Source organism: Bidens hawaiensis, unplaced genomic scaffold (genome assembly GCF_021521415.1).
Source record: "Bidens hawaiensis isolate Kalapana, Puna unplaced genomic scaffold, B.hawaiensis_p1.1 tig00025382_1, whole genome shotgun sequence".
Classification (NCBI taxonomy): Eukaryota; Viridiplantae; Streptophyta; class Magnoliopsida; order Asterales; family Asteraceae; genus Bidens; species Bidens hawaiensis.
The window spans coordinates 1-20520 of record NW_027494055.1 but is presented as its reverse complement, the minus strand read 5'-3'; the positions used below and the strand labels follow the sequence as shown (position 1 = coordinate 20520).

Sequence of the window (20520 nt, the reverse complement as noted above, 5' to 3'; positions counted from 1 at the left end):
AATGCATTGTTTGGGGTTTCCTTGCAATAACTCTAATGTGTATTTGTGTCCCGTCATTTCCGAATCATTATCTCGCTTTCGTTTTAAACCCCTATTCCAAAAAAAACGGACATACAAGTACATAAGAACTACCAGAAGTATTTTCTTATCATTATTCATTATGAATATGTTAATAAAACATAAACAACCATAACATAGCCATATAAAACAACCATTAACATAGCAAAAAAAACATACAATGTGTTCAACATAACCAAAAAGCATACAATGTTTTCAACATAACTAAAAATAAATAATTTTTTCAAAAAAAAAAAAACATACACCAATAGCAAATAATGTTTTCAACAAAACCCATGTTCTTCACTACTACATAAGTCGTAAATTTTTAGTTGTCATCTCGATCCGCCCTTTTAACACGTCGGGAATACTTGCCAATGCCATCCACGCCTCTCTCATGTCTGAGAACACTCCAAAAATATGAAAAGAAACTAAAAATAGAGGGTCTCTCGGCTCTAACCCAAACAAATTTAACTTCTCAGAACATTCAATAACTGTTGTAACTGTTGGGCGTTTTTTTGGAGGTTTTTCTCTAGTCAAATGTCGTAAAGCATTTTACATTTCAAGTGCTAAATCCCCAAGAGTGACAGATGATGATGATTTTGTGGTTTTAGCCCTTTTGGGGGTAGACTCAGGATTAGGCTCGGGGAGTTTGCTCGGTAGTAAGCTTGATGGTAGGATTAGTGCCGGCATCATCTTCTGTGTCGCGAAAAATGTTGTCCATAATCGTAAGTGGTTGGACCGGTTTGAGTCGATGACAAGAGGATGATCCCACCACTGATGTTTGGGTTGAGGTCCACTTGCGATTCTCAGTGGCAGTATTACCATCAGACAGTTGTGCACAAAGTTCTGGAAATTCTAATGGAACCGTTTTTAATGATGCAACTTTCGGATGCCCCTAAAAAAATCATTGTAGATGCTAAAAAATAAACTAGGGGTGGCCCTTAAGGTAGAGGCATATGTTATAAAATAAAAGTATATGAACATAACTTCTTAAATTCTTCCCATTCCTCGTTCGTTAAGGTAAAGGTATTTATTTGAGGATTGTATATGTTGCCGGTTTTGTTTTTCAAATATGCACATCCTACGTATTTGGCTTTAAGATTATCATAAGTGTTTTTAAAATGTTTTTGTAACATCCTAAAATATTATAATATTAAATAAAGGAAGATTTTGTTAAGTTGTCGAGCGTTAAATATTATTAGCTAGTGTTTAATAAAGAAAAAGGGTCTTGGACTTGGAGTAATTAAGATGGATAAAAAAAGAGTAATGGGCCTTATGTCCATGGGCTTTAAGGGATATAAATACCCCTTAAACCATCCTAAAACCCTAAATCCTCATTCTTACCATCTTATTCTCTAACACACTCATAACACACACACACACCCTACACCACCTTACGGCCGAGAGAGAAAGAGGGAAAGCGAGGTCGAGCGAACATTCGTTTTGGTGGATCTTTACTATTCGAGCCATACACGAGATTTATAGTTCATAAACAAGCTAGCCTAGGCCAAACGAAACGTAAAGGTATGATTTCGATCTTAAAGTTTATGTTTTTATAGACGGTTAGCCTTGAAACTTGAGTCTAGAATAGATCGGGTATGAATGAAACGTAAAGTTGTAAACTTGATGTTAGAGATGAACTTAACGAACTTACAGCTGCTATGGCTCGTTAGAAATAAACCTTTAAACCTAGTATTGAACGTTTTAATCTAAAGGTCCAAGATTTACGCACTTTTGGGTCGTGTTTTACCTAAAAACGGCTAAAGGAATGTTTGCGAGAACTATTAACATCTTATCGATATATTACACCTTGAAAACCGACTGATTAGAGAGGTTTTGGGATGAGCCGTAGCTGCTGCTGGGTAACTTCGCCCACAGCAAGTTCGCGCAGCAAGTTCGCTAAGCATACAAGTTCGCCTACTGTGAACTTCGCCTGGTATAAGTTCGCTAAGCATGCAAGTTGGCCTACTGTGAACTTCGCCTAGTATAAGTTCGATTGTATAAGTTTGCCAAAGCCAAGTTCGCCGAACACTAACCTCGCCGAATGTTAAGTTCGCCGAATATTAAGTTCGCCAAAAGTTAAGTTCGTTTAGAAAATAAATTAAAATCCTAGTGAAAAATGTGTTAAGACAGTTAATGTAAATAAAATTTTTCCAAGCTGACCTGGCAGCTCGACCCCAGCTAGGGGCTCTGCCCCTTGGACCCTGCTAGAGGCTACCGCCCCTAGAACCCCGCTGCCAGGGGCGCTGCCCCCGGACTCCCGTTCGTTGTGGGATTACAATAGACTAGAAACACGATATGGGTAGTGATAGTTAATTAATACGTGTAATTATTATACAGTTAGTCGTGCAGAGCTCAGGAAAGGGATAACGATTAATGGTGAACGCAACAGGATCCAGGTGAGTTCTAGCCCCATTTATGTGTTATGTTTTCGGGGCTGTGTGCATACTCAATATGTTTGTTAATACGCTTATCCTAAGAGATAAGTGTATTCCTTATGTGAATAATGTGAAATGTATGAATGATTACTTGATGGTACGTGAACGATCTTCGGATATTGCACGTACTGTCAGGTTGTAACGCTATGTATAAGGTAAGTATGATATGTATGCTTATGTGTATGAACGTGATAAAGTTAATAAAAGAAGGAAAGGATGGTTGTATGGTTGTATGGTTACGAAAAGGGTACCGAGCCCTAATAATACTCGAGGTATGATGTCTGGTTGTATGGTAACTAAGAGGGAATCAAACCCTACTAATATTCGAGAACTAGGGAACCGAACCCTACTAATATTCGAGGAAAGAGGGTACCGAGCCCTAATAATACTCGAGGAACGAGGGTACCGAGCCCTAATAATACTCGAGGAAGGAGGGTACCGAGCCCTAATAATACTCGAGGAATGTAGGGCGTAATGCTCTTTATAACGTAAGATATGAAAGCAGGTTAGTACAAAAGAAAGTATGAAAGTATGAATGAAAGAATATAAGTTTGTGTGTATTGTATAATGTATGATTAACTAGAACTCACTCAGCGTAGCTGACTTTTAGTATGCACGCATGTGAGTAGGATGAGGCAGCTTGCTTTAGGGGACACGTGGCGTTGAATAAGAGACTGGCATCAGAAGGCTCAAGACGTGATATGTTTTAATTACTTTATTTTTGAAAGACAAGTTGTTTGTTTAAGACAAGTTTTGGATTGTTACGAAATGTTTTATGAAAGTTTTTAATGTTCCGCGAATGTTTTAATTAACTCTGATATTTAGAACTGCGTTTATGAGTAAATCCAACATGAAAGTAGGGCTACCGGTAACGGGGCCTTACAAGTTGGTATCAGAGCAAAGTTCGAGAGATTTAAGCATCCTACATGCTTAGACTCAAACAGAGAATGGGATTTAAGTAAGAAAAGAAAGAAGATGCCAGTTCAAGATAGCCATGTGTCGCTCAAGCAAGCTCAGCAAAGGTAAGGTGCATAATTAAATGATGTATGTTAAATGATAGAGAAAGGATATATGAACGATAGGGATAGGATTAATTGATTGCTTTGATTGACTAACTGTTTAAAGTAGAACCAGCACAAATAGACTCATAAAGGGAAGTGTATAGGACACGGAAAGTAACGTGATCAGCTAATCACGGCTGACCACTGTTATTACCTGTTAGCCTTACTATTCTTGTACTAAATAGTTCCTTGAGTGATGACGTTTGTGGTTTTCCTTTTTTAGAATACGATGGCTGGAACGGGAGGCGATGCAGGATCTGGAGTGATTGCGAGAACTGAGGGCCCCGCTAGACGTCGTGGCAGGCCTCTTCGTGCCCAACAACCTTCGGTTGAGACCGCTTCCAACACCGAAGATGAAGGAAGCGCAGCTAGAAGAGACCTGAACAACAACGAAGGGTTTCAACTGGATCTTGCAATTCAGGCAGCTATTGTCCAAGCTGTAGCCATTGCTGTGAAGAATATTACCCCTGAAGGGTCTGCTGGAAGTCGTGAAAGAACTGCTGGAGGGGCAGGAGGTGAGGGTAGGAGAGACGAGGAAGAAGAGAGGGAGGCATCGAGTGTGGTTAAGTCTGGGAAAGCTGTTGACAGGAAGGGAGGCCGAGGTGGGTGCAACTATAAGTCCTTTAAGGGATGCGACCCACCGAAGCTGACTGGTTTGGGAGACGCAATCGCTACTCTTCAGTGGATAACCGCCATGCATAAAATTATCCGCATTAGCGAGTGCCGTCCCGATCAAGCTGTCGGTTATGCCACCCAATTTTTTGAAGATGAGGCAATGTATTGGTGGGAATCGGTTGAGCAGAGAAGGAGTTGAGAGGAAATCAAGGCTATGAGGTGGGAGGATCTGAAAAAACTGGTTAGAAGAAATTTTGTGCTGACGCCGAGATTAAGAGGGCAGAGATGAAGTTCCTGAATTTGAAGGCTGGGACAATGACACATCGTGAGTATACCACCGAGTTCAACCGAATTTCTAGGTTGGTACCCGATATGGTCAACACTGAGGCTAAGAGGATCAAATGTTATGTGAGGGGATTGCCACAGAAAGTCCGCACGCTAGTCAGGACAAGTAAACCTGCTACCCTTGACTCTGCTGTCGAACTTGCAGAGATGGTTTATGCAGACTTGGCTGCAGATGATGTGGTGGTGGGAGACGAGAAGAAAGAGAAGAAATGGGTCGCTCCTGTTAAACGACCCGGTACCCATATGTGGAACCCTAAGAACAAGCAGCCGAGAGTTTGGGAGAACAGGTCGTGCAAGACTTGTGGCAAGGCACACAGTGGTGAGTGTAGGTGGGGAAAGGGTTCGGATACATGTCATAAGTGTGGAAAGATGCATGCTGGAGAGTGTAGAGTTGGGTCGAATGTTTGCCACAAGTGTGGGAAGGCAGGTCATTATTCTCATGAGTGCAGTGCTAAACCTGCATGCTACAAGTGTGGTAAGACAGGTCACTTTGCTAGAGAGTGAACCGAGGGTGAAGCTGGAGGGAGTGGGAAGAAGGAAACTGAGCAAGCTAGGCCAAGAACCAGAGCCTACATGCTGACCTAGGAGCAAGTTAAGCAGATCCCAGATGTCGTCACAGGTACGTTTCTAGTAAACGGTATATTCGCTTCAGTATTGTTTGATTCAGGTGCGAACAAGAGTTTTGTAGCCACGCCATTTAGTAAACTAGCTAAAATGAAATGTTGCCGAGTGTCCGAAACTCTTATAGTAGAAACCGCTAGCGACACTTCGGTTGAAATAATAAAAATGGTTAAGAACGCTAAGATAGAATTAGAGGGACATGAGTTCCCTGTTACCTTGTACGTTATGACCTTGGGAGGGTTCGATGTGGTTTTCGGTATGGATTGGTTGTCTGAGTTTGAGGCTCAGATAGTATGTAAGAGTAGGATAATAAGGTTAAAGTCCTTGGATGGTAGTGAGGTGACGATTTATGGTGATAAGGAAAGTTATGGGCTTAATGCCATTTCGATGATAAAAGCCGAGGGTTTGTTAAGGCAAGGGTGCGGTGCCTACTTGGCGTATGTTGTCAATGCTACGGCCGAGACGAAATAAATGAAAGATGTTCCTATTGTGCGCGACTACCCAGAAGTATTCCCTGAGGATCTTCCAGGGTTACCACCAGAGCGAGAGATAGAATTTCAGATAGATTTAGTATCAGGAGCCCAACCTGTCGCGAAAGCGCCTTACCGTCTAGCACCGTCCGAGATGAAAGAATTGATTTCCCAACTGCAAGAACTCCTCGACAAGGGTTTTATCAGACCGAGTGTTCCTCCGTGGGACGCACCGGTTTTGTTTGTGAAGAAAAAGGATGGGAGTATGAGAATGTGCATAGACTATCGCGAGTTGAATAAGCTTACGGTAAAGAATAGATATCCTTTGCCAAGGATTGATGATCTGTTTGACCAACTGCAAGGTTCAAGTTGGTTCTCACGAATAGATCTCAGATCAGGCTATCACCAGCTAAAGGTGAAAGAGGTAGACATCGCTAAAACAGCGTTTCAAACGCGGTATGAACACTACGAGTTCCTCGTAATGTCATTCGGTCTAACGAATGCTCCTGCAGCATTTATGGACATGATGAATAGGGTGTGTCGGCCGATGTTGGATAAGTCAGTTATCGTCTTCATCGATGACATACTGATTTATTCAAAGAACGAGACTGATCATGCTGAGCATTTGAGAGAGGCATTAGAAGTTCTGAAGAAAGAGAAGTTGTACTCTATGTTTTCAAAATGCGCATTCTGGTTGCGAGATGTGCAATTTCTAGGTCACGTGATCAATTCTGAAGGGATTACCGTGGACCCAGCTAAGATTGAAGCGATAACAAATTGGAAGACTCCACAGAATCCGACTGATATACGAAGCTTCCTAGGGTTAGCTGGCTACTATAGGAGATTCATCGAAGGTTTCTCCAAGATAGCCGCACCATTGACCGGTATGACCTGAAAGTTGGTAGTATTCAGTTGGGGTAAGTTTCAGGAAGAAGCTTTTGAGGAGTTGAAGAAAATACTCACGCAAGCTCCAATCCTTACTCTACCCGATGGTGATGAGGATTTGGTTGTTTGTGTAGATGCCTCGCATCAAGGGTTAGGTTGCGTGTTGATGCAACGAGGAAATGTGATAGCTTACGCGTCTAGACAGTTGAAAGTCCATGAGAGTACTTATCCGACACATGATTTAGAGTTAGCAACTCTAGTGCATGCTCTTAAGATATGGAGGCATTATCTGTACGGTACTAAGTGTACTATCTATACAGATCATAAGAGTTTAAAGTACTTCTTCGAGCAGAAAGAATTGAACATGAAGCAGAGAAGATGGTTGGAGTTGATTAAGGATTATGACTGCGACATTAAGCACTTTCCCGGTAAAGCTAATGTGGTCGCTGACGCGTTAAGTCGTAAGAATGAGGAAGTCCTTGCAACGGTAAAGTCATACCAGTTGATCATAACCCAAGTCTTTTTGAAGTAATCATCAAGGTGCAGTCAGAGGTGTTAGTAAATGAAGGGTTAGTAAAGAAAGAAAGGATTTATGGCCAGCAAGATGAGTTGATGGAAAACACTCATGGAGTTAAGACTAGGTTCGACCGTATGTGGATCCCACGCCATGGTGATCTTAGAAGTCGAATCTTAGATGAAGCTCATAAGTCAAGGTACTCAATCCATCCTGGAGTTACAAAGATGTACCAAGACTTGAAAAGAGATTACTGGTAGCCTGGAATGAAGAATGATGTAGTAGATTATGTCAGTAAGTGCTTAACTTGCTTACAAGTCAAAGCCGAATATCAGAAGCCATATGGGAAGATGCAACCGCTAGAGATACCTGAGTGGAAATGGGAACACATCACCATGGATTTCATAACTAAGCTACCTCGTACAGCTAAGCATCATGATACATTTGGGTGATAGTGGACCGTTTGACCAAAAGTGCTCACTTTCTGCCTACACGAGAGGCCATCTCGTCAGAAACGTTAGCAAGTTTGTTCATTAAGGAGGTTGTATCTAAGCATGGAGTGCCACTGTCGATTGTGTCTGATAGAGATACTCGATTCACTTCGAGGTTCTGGAAGAAATTCCATGAAGCTATGGGAACGAGGTTGAACATCAGTACGGCGTATCATCCTCAAACAGATGGACAGTTTGAAAGGAAGATCCAGACCCTTGAGGATATGCTACGTGCTTGTGTTTTGGACTTTGGAGGAAGTTAAGACGATCATCTGCACCTAGCAGAGTTCTCCTATAACAACAGCTACCATTCAAGCATTGGTATGCCACCGTTTGAGATGCTTTACGGTAGACGATGTAGAACCCCGGTGTGTTGGGGAGAGATTGGTCAGAAAGAGATGGGAAGTTTGGAAGTCGTGCAAGAAACATCTACAAAGTTTGATCAGATCAATGCAAGAATGAAAGCCGCTCAAGACAGACAGAAGTCGTATACTGATAAGCGGCGACGACCGATTGAGTTTAACGTTGGTGACAATGTGATGCTCAAGTTCTCGCATTGGAAGGGAATTATTCGTTTTAGAAATAGGGGGAAGTTGAGTCCAAGGTACATTGGACCATTTAAGATCTTAGATCGTGTGGGTGAAGTAGCTTATAAGCTGGATTTACCCGATGAGTTAGAAGGAATTCATTCAACCTTCCATGTTTCTCATCTGAGGAAGTGTCTAGCTGATGACACGTCTCACGTGCCATTAATGGACATCGAGTTTGATGAACAACTGAACTACGTCGAGCAACCGATAGAGATTGTTGATCGCAAGGAGAAGCAGCTTCGTCACAAGATTATACCTTCGGTAAAAGTGATATGGAAACATCGCAAGGGATCAGATGCTACTTGGGAGGCCAAGGATGAGATGCGCAAGTTTTACCCTAGTCTGTTTATGTAATAGTTAGGTTTCGGGGACGAAACCTCTTTAAGGAGGGAAGACTTGTAACATCCTAAAATATTATAATAATAAATAAAGGAAGATTTCGTTAAGTTGTCAAGCGTTAAATATTATTAGCTAGTGTTTAATAAAGAAAAAGGGTCTTGGACTTGGAGTAATTAGCCGCTTGTAGGCTATAGTTGAGGAAACCCTGGTATGGGCTGGTATGAGCCGCTTGTGGCCATATCCTGACCTCGAGCCATTCTTCTAGAATGCTGTTAAAAATAAGTATCTATGTAATTATCTTTTCATATGACTTACTTATATATCTTTTCTTCATTTTCTACTCTTGGTACTTACAGGTGAGAGTTCAGTGCTGAATGCATTTCTCGACATGGCGGTGGGTTACATGCATCGCCGGCCACGTGAATTGAAAGCCCTTCTTGTTCTTGACAGGACGAGGGACCTTTTTTTGTTCCTTCAAATACTTGCGCTCTGAACCCGTGGTGTCAGAGGCAATCTTTTCACTGGGTGAGTTATCTATAAATACTCGTCCTCTGAGCACATTCACTTCGGATGGGGTGATTGTACTATTGTCATCTAGCAACACTTCTGATCTATCGGATTTTACACGTGCTTTAGGAGACCTTAATCGCAAGAGGAAGCATCGATCCTCAAAATCAAGCGATGAGGGTGGTAGCCTTGCTGAAACCGGTGATGCCCAACCGAAGAAGAAGCAGGCAGTGGGGCCAAAGAAGGTGTAACAACTCGGACCTTTTCGTTTAAATTATCAATGTCTAATACCCGATCCGTTTTATATTCAGGGAATTTAATCCGTAAAATTACCGCGTTTATCGAGTAAACTAATTATTATAATATTATTGTTTATTTACTAATATATATATATATATATATATATATATATAACTTTCAAGATATGGAAAAGTTAACCCAACTTAAACAATTACCCAAATGTGTTTCCATCTTCATACTTCAGAGACCTTTATGTAAAACCAGTTGTATCATTATTATATTATTATCCAAACCCAAAACCATATGTCAAAGTGGGCGCGCGGACGTTTTTTTAATGAAACGTCTTCAGAAAAACAAACCCTCCGCTGAGGGCAATGTCTGCACGTGGTCTGTGCGGCGTACACAGAAGAGGCTAGGAAGAGCTTTTAAAAAAAACAAACACCACCTTAGTGTCATTATGTACCATGCGCATGAGGGTAAATTTGTCCATTTACATTTCAAAAGATTATTTATGTAGTTATGTGATTAACATAATAAATTATTTTTATATAAAAATAATTAACTTTAAAACAAAGTCTTTCTCTTTATCATTTCTCTCATCCTTTCCCTTTCTAGATCTAGCCACTGCTCTTTGGTGAACGGTGGTGTATCCGCTGGGCAAATGGTAGCCAATGTGATGAAGCTTTTGTAGCAGGTCAGAATATGATATTTAGTCGGTGGGCGGAAAAGATGGTAACTGGCAGCAGAGTGGGTGGCAGCTATGGTGTCTTTCAGTCGAGAACGGTGGCAGCCGAACACAACCATCTTGTTTCTTTGTCCCAAACGCCAACTAACACCAGCCACCATGATCTACAGCTTTGAAACACACTTACAAACCCATATCTGAAACAACACGATGGTGATCAGACCTGATTTGAAACCCAAATCTGAGGATGATTGTTGTAGCAGGCCGAAGTTTAGGTTTGAGTTAGTGGTCGAAAAAGAAGGCAACCGACGACATAATCAGTGGCGGTCATAGTTTTTAGGCGAGAATGGCGACAGCCACAACCTTCTTAATTTCTTTTCAGGTGAAAAACTTGACGATGAAGATGAAGACAAGATGAACATGGTGGTGGCGGCGGCTAGCCATCTAGGTATGTAATTGTGTATGAAGATGATGGTGGGGTAGTTTAGAAGTAAAGAGAGAGAAGAATAGAATAACTGAAGAAAAACTATTAAATATAAAGTTTTTAATTATATTTATTTAAAGAATTATTTTTAGTTAGATAGATAAAATGACCAAAATACCCTCACATGTTTCGCATATGTCATGATTTAACTGGGTTTTTGGATGATCGTTAGTGTAAAGGATTAAAACTGAGGCGAAAATCTAAATAAAGGATAAAAAGTGAAAATCATTTTCTAAAAGGACCCAAACCATAATATTGTATATTCAAAAGGATAAAATTTGTAAATTTTCTATAGTTTTAGTTAAATATGAAATCTTAAACAAAAATTTTGAAAGAAATTAATAAAAACTTGAAATGTTTCCACTCACTACTAGCTAGTAAACCGGGCTTTCACTAGTGGATTGTTCTGTCGTAAATCCGTCAGTGAAAGTCAACACTAACGGAATTTCTTATGAGAAAAGCTGTCGGTATAATGCTCGTGGGTAATACTCTTTTCAACAGAACACCGACGAGTGTTTTCTGTGAAGAATTATCTCCTTCCGGCAATTACTCACCTCAGAAGAGTTATCGGTAATCCATTGCTGACTTTACGAAATGAGTAAACTACTATTTTGGTTCATTTGGTTTAGCTCATTTAACCATATATATATCTATCTTTTGTGTCAAGTTAGGTTATTTAATAAATTATAATTAATTAAATGAAAATGAGTCCATATTGTGGGTTTTCCAACAATAAATATGTAGAACAAAGCAATGGGCTTCTTATCATCTACTTAAGAATTGTTGGAAATCATGCCCCAAAAACAGCATTTGAACAAGATCAAACGATCACTACGACTCTTTCTTTTATTCATTAAACTTATACACAAATTACATGAATTCTAACCATCTATTTATGCTAAGAACTTAAAAGATAAACACAATAACCTATTATAGGAATCTAAATAGTAAAAATACCCCCTAATTTCTTTTACTATGCTACATAAACATACCTTCAACTTTCACTTTCCTTAAAAAAAACCTTTCACTTTCCTTATGAAAAACATGTACTTTCTTAATCATCCGTTTTGGGATTAACCTGTAATAAGAATAATATTCATTCTACTTCATCAGTTAAATCCCTCCCTTTGGTTTCTAACGGAAGTAGCACAACACAAATTCCTGAAACAAGTATCAGAGCCTCAAACAACATAACTGCAAGTGTTTGGCTACAACTGCTAACCAGACCAACTGCTACAAGCGGGCACACCATACCACCAATTCGCCCACAGCCGTCGCTATTCCAACTCCCGACGCCCTTATGTTAGTTGGATAAACCTACATAACCCAAACATCAATATAGCAACATATCAAATAAGCGCGGATAAAACAAAAGTTTAATGTTTATATACCTCGGGCGAGTAGATACACGCAACAATGAAGCTTGCGGAAATGAACATACGAGCTCCAAATAGACATGTTGTGGTCAACATATCATTCTGATGAACAACTAGTGGTAGAAGTAGAACGAATCCTGCAATGAACATAATTTCCATCGAGATCTTACGCCCTAGTTTGTCTAATATGATTGCGGCTAAACCAAGCCCGGGAAGTTCTGAAAAAAACGTGTAAGAAGACGTCATTAGACCTTTGGACACCATGCAAGTCACTAAAGGTAGTTAAATTTGTCAATTATCAAAAGGTAGTTAAATTTGTCAATTATCAGATTTACGTGGTTGTACTTATCATTTTGGGTGTTCTGTATTAGCACAAAGTTTAGCGACTAGCTTTATTGATAAGCCATGCTTTTATGGTTTTTATTAATTTGGGCTGAGAAAACCAAAAATCGAAACCAAAAGTTACAGTTGGATTTCGCTTATGCCTTGATCCAAAACCGAACAATAAAACCAACTCGGTCACACCAAACTTATTTGAATGTTTGTTATTTGAATTATGGCTCAAAGTTACTATTTTGGACCAAAAGTTTCATATTCAAATCCGTTAATTAACAGGTGCTTAACAAAAAAATTTAGCTCAAGCACCAAATTCATTATTCAGATTTTTTTTCGAGCACATACATTTCAAGCCCAAATGTAAAATGCAAAATGACTTGTGATTGAACCGATCACACAAAAACCAAAAACTTAAACTGAACAATTCTCTATCACTTAAAGCCAATACTTTGGTATGAAATGATACTGACCCAAATGGACTCATTAGTGGTTAGCATTTTATCACTAATAAAGATCTTGTGATCTGAGACTTACCTGCCAAACTATTGACAAATACATTTGTATAAAGACTTGAATTCTGGATACTTTCTGATTGCATGATGCTCAATTGTGAAGTCAATAGTACTATGCCATAATATGAAAACGTGTTACCGAAGTATAAGAACCATAGAGGAAGTGTTGTTCTTCTCAAATTCGGCGACAAAAGCATGGTTATCGAAGATGACCTTATTTTATCTGCCTTGTTTATATGATCTGACACATGCATGCCAACGGGGAGTTCTTTTCTGTCAAGCGTAGCTGCTTCCTCTAATATAGCGCAGCTCAGTCAATTTACTTTTCACGCAAAGATACCTTGGTGACTCTGGTACATGACCGTAAAACAGTAGCACAAGTAGAGACGGAATCGTGGATAGTCCGAGCAGCCATCTCCAACCAAGGCTAGGCATGACTGACTGTATATAATCATGTTATTAGTAGTCAAATTGTGTTTCCAATTTAAGAAAATAAAAATTCGATTATTAAGGGAGAATTCCTAAAATATCATTTTATTAGAGAGATTCTCTTTTTGTCAACAAAATCTTGAAAAATCGAAGTTGTCCCCCTCCAAACAACTATTCACACGTAGATTCGAACTTATCTTTGAGTCCGGATGTGAAAAAATATGATGTGACGTACCCATGCAAGTGAAGCCTCGATGATGGTTCCAACCGTCCAAAATGTAGAAAAAACAACCATCCATGTTCCTCGTTTTGGAGTGGGAACAAACTCTAGAAACCATGACGAAAATACATGTCCACACCCTAAACCAAATCCAATGAAGAAGCGAAGAATGAACAATGAAGTATAGTTTGGTGCAAAAGCGCTCAATAATCCGCATGTGGTTGTCATTATAGATGCACCAAGAAAACCCTTCCTGGAAGACAAGGGAGAAAGAAACTCGTTTTTCACCATTAGGCTTCACAAATAAGTACATACAACAATTTAGGGGTGAGCAATAACCGAATCGGTAACCGAAACCGAACCGAAAACCGACGAAACCGAACCAATATAACCGAAAACCGAATTAACCGAAATTAACCGAACCGAACTCTTCATTTTTTAATATTTTCAAGCATTTTTTCCTCTATTTCATGTATTATATATATTAATAGTTTAACACTATCATTTTCATGTATTTATATCTCCATTTCATGTTCTAATATCTCAATTTTATATATTTATACCCTCATTTCATGTAGTTATGCATTCATTTCATGTATTTAAACATTCATTTCATGTAGTTTTAAGCAAAATTTTAGCCCAAATTTGATACCGGTTATTAACCGAACCGAACCGATAACCGATCGGTTAGGTTGGGTTAATGCTAATAACCGAACCGAACCATGCACACCCCTACAACAATTGATGGATCTGAAGTTTTGTTTATGTGCGACTTTTCAACAATGTCTGGTAAAACAAGTATCGAATACTATATAATTTATAAATAAAAATAACAATGTTTAAAGTAACTCTGGTACCTAGTAGATTTCATGTATCCCTAACAAACAACACAAACATTCTATATGCCAACTTTCAAACAGGATTCGTTTTTGACATGATTGGTCAGATTTTTCATGTCACAAAGGTAATGCTAATAGAATCCTTTAAAATAACACTAAAATCCTAGTGGGTTTTACTAGCTCTTATCGTACTTGTGTGTCGCAGAGAATGGCGAGGAGCTAATCTAAGGGTTTGGTGACTTTTATTTGGATAAAAAACAAGACATAAAGCACATAATTATCTTTGCATATCGTACTTGTTTGTCGTTTGATTTCATCGCACCCGTCTTGATCGATTATTAAGAACAAAATCTGTTTGATGTTAGATCCGGCGTTTCAAGGCCTACAATTGGTATCGGAGCAGGTTTGAATCAACTGATTCAACTTTGTTCTTAATATTCGGGTTCTAATTCCGCGGTTACCTAAACCGAGATGTTAATTTCTTAAAGTTTTTGAAAATCCTTTGAAGTTTTGGAAATAAAGTTGGATGTTTGGAAATAAAAGTTTAAATATTTGAGGAAATAATGATGCTCGAAGTTCATCACGGGTTCGTAGAATCATAATCAGTGCTACTTAAAGGTTCTGAAATCAAACGATGGAACAAATAATGTAAAGATAAGATAAAGAATAATGAATGACTCCGTTATCGGTTTAAAAGATTTATAATATTGAACCGATCCACCTAATGTGAGCTCCCCCATGAAAAACACACATATAAGAAGACAATAAAATATATATGTATAGCCTAACACATTTGTTCTAGAAGCTTTCTCCACGTTGAAGCTAAACGCATACACCGAAGCTCTCGACTCGGATCTGCCGGCCACGGTTTTATAAACCCGAGCCGCCATGTATGAAACATTTTAACAAATTACGTATCTGGATGTGAAATAAAAGTCATATGGATCTTCAAATCTTCTTGAAATACTTCATAAGAATCTTCAAAAGAACTTCTAATCAGCAATAAATCTGAATCTACGAATTCACGACGAACTTCGAACACCATTATTTCCTCATTTTGTTCTTGATAATAGATCCAGACGGGTGCGATGAAATCTAAAGATTGAACATATAATCTAAAGATAAGATAAAGAATAACGAACAACTAGTAATCGGTTTAAAAGATTGATAATATTAAACAAACCGATCCCACCCAAGGTGAGCTCCCATTGGGTGGTTGATTACATCATGAAAAACACACACATAGAAAGACAACAAAATGATATATTTATAGCCTAACACATTTTTTCTAGAAGCTTTCTCCCCGTTGAAGATAAACGCGTGCACCAAAGCTCTCGACTCAGATCCAGAATTCGCCCACTTTAATTATTTGCTTGACCATAATATATTTAACGAGTTTCTCCATATTGATATCGCAAGTCATAAATTATTGGCCATACAATCACCCCCTTGACTTGTGAGATCAATTGTTTACGATCCGAGGTTGATTTGTCGGTATTAAAGCTCAACTCAACCTATATTGCATAAGATACGAGAGAATGGATAAAGAAGCGAGAACTCATTCACGAATAAAATTAGGTGGGTCATAACTTGAGGGGGTGTATTGAAATTCAAATCGTAATGCAACAGCTGATGCTGGATCCATATGACTTGTGAGCAGCAGGCGAAAGCATCTATGTATTATGCTTCAACTGTGGAGGTGTATACCATGACTTGTTTCTTGCATTGCCAAGAGATTAGCCGATCCCCAAAGAATCGACATCCTCCTGATGTTGATTTTCTATCCAACTTACATCCCACATAGTCACTGTCGGTGTACGCGTGTAGCACTAAAGGAGAGTATTTAGGGTACCAAAGACCCAGTCTAGGTTTTCCTTTGAGATACCGAAATACGCGTTTGACAACATCCAAGCGGGATTCTTTCGGATCAGATTGATATCTGGCACACTGACAAACCAGGAACATGATGTCCGGACGACTTGCAGTGAGATACATCAGTGAGCCAATAATGACCTATATATGTGCTGATCAACTGACTTTCCCGATGGATCTAGAGCTAACACCGGTCTTGTAGCAGTCAGAGTGAGAAAAGAATTGGCATCCTTGAATCCGAACTTCTGAAAAATTTCATGAACGTATTTTACTTGATTAATTAAAATCCCGTCCGTCTTCTGCTCAACATGAATGCCCAAAAGAACGTCATTTCCCCCCCCCCAATGAACTCATCTCAAACCGACTCTACATGACTTCTGCAAACTCTCTACACAATCTATCACATGTTGATCCGAAGATAATGTCATCAACGTAAACTTGGACTAGGATCTGATCGTCTTTTACCTTCTTGATAAAGAGTGTTTGATCGACACTGCCTCTTCTATGGATTCTCTGCTGTTTTAAAGGTTCATTTAGGTCGAATTCGTTTATATTTGATTTTCAAGATCTTAATGTTTGGTGAAATTGATGAATGATTGGTGATAGACAAATGATCTTGAGATGGTTTAATGAAATTTAAATGTTCAATTTTGTGTATGAGAGGTTTAATTTCAGATCTAACATTTTAGGGCTGACAAGTCAAAATTGGGGGAAACAGTTATTATGTGTTCGGACTTGATTAGATGTTGATTTAATTATGTTCCAACATATAAAAAAATTTTATTTACGAGTTGCTGACTGATTTCAGATATTACTCGAGCAGATTAGAAATTATTTCATGAGGTCTTGCAAACAAGTACATTATCAAACATTCATGAGTATATGGGGCTGTTAATACACAGTTTGTTATTGATATTCTATTCTCAAATCTATTAAGAGCTTATGCAAGTCATGAGTAAATGGTACAATTTTGATGTGACGAGCAGATAACTTGCTTCACGGGTATACAAGTGTGTAGAGTTATTTTATTCAATATGTTGCTGCACATCAGATTGCATTTTCATTATTCTTGAGCTGATATTCACGAATTGATGAGTTCCAAACTGTTGCAGATGCTGAAGCGCTTGAAAAAAAATGTGAACGTGAAAGTTGGTGGTTGAACCTAAAAATGAACTGATCGTGTATGAAGATCGGTTAAAGGACAAAGGAAAGAAATCATTCGGCTCAAGAAAGTCAACAAATGAAAATTAGATATCGAGCCTCCCGCATCTGATGTTTCTAAAATTTGCTGTTACCGATCATTCCCAGAAAATAAAATTGAAGTTCAAGTCTACAAGAAGTGAAAATAAAAAATTGTCCAAAATCCAATCTCAAGCTCTTTGATCAGGACAACTACTAAATTTCAAGAAATAAAGACGAAACAAAGAACTTGACGAAGGTTCCTTGACAAACTCAATCCTAGAGGGAGATTATAGGGCTAATATTCTATATAATTATTACGATTGTGTGTGTCTTTCTGTTTGCTTATAGTCGGTGTATATATTACGTACTCAGTATGTTTATTTTGTACGGTAAAAGTCCATTTTGGCCCATTATGTAATGACCTAGATGTGAAGTATATATACTCCATATTCAAGTCATCACTCTTAGAAAATATTCAAGTCATCACTCTTAGAAAATAAAAGAACTTCTTTCCAAACTTCATCTTTTTCTTTTTTGTTTATACAAACTAAGATCTGAGATCCGAGTGTTAGTGATTTCCGCAAACTAACACCACAGATTGATCGGAGTAAAGTTGTGAGATCCATTGAGAGGACCTACACTCATAAATCATTGATTTATCATAGTTAACGTATATAGTTATGTATGATATTAATTTCAATAATCATTAGTCATTTTGTATTTTTAATAACTTGCAGACCTTCCAAATTTCAAAATACCAATAAAGCACCTCGTGTATTGGAATTGGTTTAAGCAGTCAGTTTTTAATCAAAATTTTGAAAAGTATATCCTTGTGTTAATATATGTTTCAGCTTTGTGCCGGAGATTAACTTACTTGCGTCCATAACCATCCGAAACAACGCCCCACACATATGCTCCAACGAGCATGCCGCCGAAAGTGACCGTTGAAATGAAGCTTTCTTGTTCCGAAGAAAGTTCCCATTCGGGTTGAATAGCTGGCCCAACGAACGATAAAAGCATCATCTCCATGGCTTCTGCAATCCAACCAAGTCCAGCATATGCAAGCATGATAAGCGGGAAGTTTGTGATTCCTATATTTGAAAGCGCCCCATCTAATTTGTATGTGACCCTTTCATCTACAATCTGGGAAACAGTATTAATGAACTTTGCACGATTACTGATCGGTGTCCGCACTATCCCTAAATTTTCGTAGTACACCACGATGGAACACATCAGCTCAAGTGGTTGACAAGTGAAGAGAATGATAAAATAAGTGAAAAATAAATAATGTCATTTGTATAATTGTTTTAAAATTCTTTTATTGTGTCCCACTAAGGCCATGAGTAGTCATAAAGCCTCACCCCCAGGCATTATGCATCACGTGGCTCCTAGTCATAGTTATGGCTTTTTACAAAAAACAAGTGTAGTCATAAAGCCTTCATAACTTTCCATAAATTTGTTTATTTGTTTTTTTTTAATTCCCATGCCTATTACCAGCGTTATCTACAAAACGCCACCCAAAAATAAATAACCAAAACGCCTCCATAAAGCCTGGGGGGCGGTGTTCTCAGGCTTTATGACCCCATAAAGCCTCCATAAAGCTCCCACTACGGATGGTCTAAAGGGAGAAGGAGTGCTCTCGGGGAGAAGGGGGGGGGGGTTATTAGGGTGCTTTCGACCTTTCGGGAACTGCGCCCGTCCAGTTTGGGCATGATGAAAGCGATGCAATTTACATTTTTTTTAGTTTGAAGCAATTAAAAATATTTGTCAATTTTTTTTAATAAATTTTAGTATATTTTTTTAATTCATAGAATGTTATTTTTTAATATTATAATATGTTATTTTAAATTGAAAATAATTTAGTTAAATTAGCTAAGAAAACAAAAATATAAAATAAGTGACTATGTACATTTGCACGTATGAAAGATGAATTCGGTGCATTCGACGCTACCACCACCCTAGGAACGGATATGATCGTATGGATACAGATGTATAGATTATAGATATACAATACACAAACATAAATGCCATTCAATATTAATAAAATCAATTATTTCAAATTTTAAATACAAACCAATACATGTACCTAGAACGTACTGACCTTATTTTCCACGAAATTTTGATCCTCTTTTGCAGGTTCCACTGTTTGGTAATTACAAACCATTCAAAATATTAAAAAAATAAAATATATAAAACCACATACAAAATTTAATGTCTTCGTTTTATCAAATACTTAAAATTATATCATAAGCATTACACATTTAATCTCTTGAAAGAGGAGTACCTGGAGAGTCAGAACTGAACGATCTTCTAACAATAAAGCACAGGCATTACGGGGTGACATGATCACCTGTTGATTTATTTTAGTTAAAAACTATTTATCTTAAAATAATAAAGCTAACATCAGTTGGCTAGGGTAATATTTAGTTGTTAAAAAAATACACGTAAATAAAGAGTTGTCGTAAGTGTGTGGTTATTTGTAAACATTATTTTTCACAACAGTTAATAAACGATCAAGTTTAGACTAATCTTTTATATCGATTATACTTTCATATACAAGTACCGTGGCGAATGGAGGAGAAGTTGATCCAAATACATGTCGGAGAAATGAAGAAGACGAAATTTTTAATTTTGGCGGCGGCGGCACCGCGACCGTCCGTCCAACTGATATTGCTGGGCGCAGCTTCATTAAATTTATTTAAATAAAAGGTAATATGATTATTAGAAAAATCAATTTGAGAGACAGAGAACGTAATGTCATCCACAAATTGTTATAGAGGATCATGCACCACTAGTTTTGCTACTCTGCAATTACTTGTCACGTGTTTGAGCTTTCAAGGCTAAAAATGGCTTTTGCTAAATGTCCCTTACGTTTCTCAATGTGTGAGGACTAAAACAAAATATCTTTTATTAAGTCACTTTAGAAAAATGACTGTTATACCCTCAAACTTATAAATTGCCAATTAACAACTTTTTTGACTGTAGTTACCAAGGGAGACATAACATTAAAAACAAGAAAATTAACATTTGCCTCACTGGGTAATATTGTCGCGAGATGGATTGAACACTGAAAATATTTTGCACATTTTGTGCTATTGTATTTCTTGGGCGGGTTTTTTGGCTCCTTCCGTTAGTTGACTGTCTGTTGACTTAGTAAAGTTACCATTATGCCCTTTTATAAACAATAACAACAAATGTTCACCATAATAATAATAATTTTACCCAGATCTTTACCATTATCATACTCAAACCAAGATCTTCATCTTCATCATCATCATCATAGAATAACAAACCTAGATCTTCATCATCATCATACCCACACCACCACCAACGTACCCCCTTCACCAAGCCCGGAAACCCTAAACCCATAAACCCCAAACCCTAAAACATAATTCCGATGGAGGTGACC

At 38.2% G+C, this 20520-nt stretch overlaps 1 pseudogene across 1 annotated transcript; it reads right to left on the bottom strand.

The window, feature by feature from the left end:
- Positions 1–11253: 11253 nt before the first annotated feature.
- LOC143571489 (organic cation/carnitine transporter 7-like) lies at positions 11254–19429 on the bottom strand (annotated as a pseudogene). The gene is made up of 7 exons (XR_013142103.1): positions 19396–19429; positions 19213–19253; positions 17986–18254; positions 13234–13471; positions 12592–13010; positions 11737–11939; positions 11254–11662 (listed from the first exon to the last, which is right to left on the bottom strand). The product of XR_013142103.1 is annotated as an organic cation/carnitine transporter 7-like (transcript).
- Between the last annotated feature and the right edge of the window lie 1091 nt (positions 19430–20520).